The sequence below is a fragment of the Desmodus rotundus genome, chromosome 2, assembly GCF_022682495.2.
Source record: "Desmodus rotundus isolate HL8 chromosome 2, HLdesRot8A.1, whole genome shotgun sequence".
NCBI classification, from domain to species: Eukaryota; Metazoa; Chordata; class Mammalia; order Chiroptera; family Phyllostomidae; genus Desmodus; species Desmodus rotundus.
The window spans coordinates 192,043,142-192,045,478 of record NC_071388.1 but is presented as its reverse complement, the minus strand read 5'-3'; the positions used below and the strand labels follow the sequence as shown (position 1 = coordinate 192,045,478).

The 2,337-nt window shown below is 37.5% G+C and overlaps 1 non-coding gene across 1 annotated transcript; it reads right to left on the bottom strand.

The window, feature by feature from the left end:
* Nucleotides 1-1,396: 1,396 nt before the first annotated feature.
* On the bottom strand, nt 1,397-1,523 carry LOC112308142 (small nucleolar RNA SNORA44). The gene has a single exon (XR_002975141.1). It is a non-coding gene; the product is annotated as a small nucleolar RNA SNORA44 (small nucleolar RNA).
* Between the last annotated feature and the right edge of the window lie 814 nt (nt 1,524-2,337).

Here is a 2,337-nt window from a genome sequence, read left to right as displayed (position 1 = left end):
TGGAAATGGGACTTCCATCAAAATCTTTTGTTCTTTAAGTAGTCATTGAAAGATGCTTAGTTCTATGACTTCTAAAAACGAATTTTTGAAAAGTGTTTTGCTATGGAAGGATGGTGGGCAACAGGACAGATGTTTTGTGAGTTTCGATGATACTTATTTTATGTCTGTATATTCAAAGTAACTCTGCATGAGCCATGAAATGAGTGGGTCTGGTTATTTCACTAATCTCCAGTCAGGCTATCTAGTAATAGACTTGTAGGCTGTTTTACTAACAGCTGTGGCATACCCTTGACACCGTGATTATTTGCCCTTGAGATTTAGGGTGGCTTTTTGCTTTACTATTTTTTCCAGAGCATAACTGGTACTGTACAGACAACTTGACACCTTTTTGGGGGAGATATTTGCACTGGAAGTGTAAAATATGCTATCAGCATCTTAAATGAATCTGTACCAGAGAGGGGCTTAGAACATATCACATCTTGTAAAGACTTTATAAAAATAATTTGAAGATGATGCCAGAAATGGGCTCCGAAATTCAAAATGCTATCATGTATCCTTTTAGACTTGATGCATTTCTTTGACTACACAGGATGAAGGCAACTTATTTGCATCCTTACTTTCCTTTTTATAAGGAACTTGTTTCAGGAAGTCTGAGTATTAAACTCTCCCAACTTGCACTTTTTGTACTAAGTCACATGTTTCAATTCCTCACTCCTCAAGATATCATTGAGATAGCTAGCTACAGCTTGTTATTACTTCTTGACTTGGAACCAATTCTTGTACTGAATAAAAATATATACTTCTTATATTGATCAGAGTAGGCAACCCATTCTGTCATCACCTTCACAGCCGTTGCATTCCTGCCAATTGAATTGTTTTCTAAGTAGTTTACATCTTCTGTTTGAAAGAGAACACCAGAACAATAGCATTTTTTTAGAGTTTATTTATTTATTTTTTGAGAAAGGGGAAGGGAGGGAGAGAAACATCAATGTGTGAGAGAAACATCAATCATTTGGCTTCACACACCACCAATGGGGGACCTGGCCTGCAATCCAGGCATGTGCCCTGACTTGGAATTGAACCGGCAACCTCTTGGTTCGCAGGCCATGGTTTAGTCCGCTGAGCCACACCAGGCAGGGCGACAGTAGCATTTTTTTCCCCTCTAAACTTCCCTGGTTGCTTATTGAACATTGAATGACAGAGTGAATCTATTCTGTATTATACTTCAGTCATTGTCAGACACCACGCTTGATTTATACTTTCAGTTCAGATAAAGTTCATTAGGCATTAAATTGAGTGTTTTGTATAAGTCGAACTGTAGTGCATTAATGTTCAGTTAGGGTATTGTATTTTCCCCACGAATCTATTCTCTCTCCCTCCCTTCTTTTCGTGTGTCTGTATTAGCAAAGGCAAGTGGAAGCTGCAGGTATTTCACTGACCTGAGCTGTCAGTCTCTCCAGGTTGTTCTCGCCTGCAGCTGGAGATCCCATGGCTACAACCAGCCACACATCTATATTATTTCATTCGGAGTTGAGTAGACATCCCCTTATCTCCAGGGAGCTCACAGTTGAGTGAGGGAGCTGATGATCTTTCCCCTTGAAAATCGAATCTATTTTATGACTCTGTGAACTTTCCACAGTAGAGACATGTTACCTCTTACCCATTTGTATACAATTTTCTTTCATTGTTTTCTGCTATGCTGCAAACTATTTTTTTGTGACTTATTTGACGTTAATTGCTTCAGTCAACTCTTTGAAAGATACAATTACATTTGTTTTCTTTCAGTCCTCTAGCAACTTTTCAGTTCTTCGAGACCTTACGAAAATAATTTAGCTCCTGTGAATTCATTAACAACTTCCCTTCATAATGTAGGATTCCTGCCAGACCTGCCAATGTGTGCACAGCAGAATCAAAATGAGCATTCCCCTTAACCTGCTTACAAACCAAAAACAAACGGGAAACTCCTGTTCTTTTAATGTAATTTACCTTGAAATTGTCCATTGTTATTTTCTTTTAAATGAGAGCGTTTTTTTCTTATTCATCTTAGACCACAATTGTTTGAGAATTTTCTTCTATCAACAGGCTTGCGGTGTTTTAAGGGAAATGCATTGATAATATTTGTAAAGCTCACATATTTTCCTAAATTCACTGAAGTGGCATTAGTTTCCTAATTGTTAGTGGTGATAATTTTTACCATGAGAATAATTTGTACTCACACGTCCTGTTGAGGTCGTTCTTGCTTTCCATTTTTCCAGAAATTAGATCCCTTCCATAAGATTACTTGTCAATCATTTTATCTGCTTATATTTTCAGGATACAACAAAAATATTAATCATT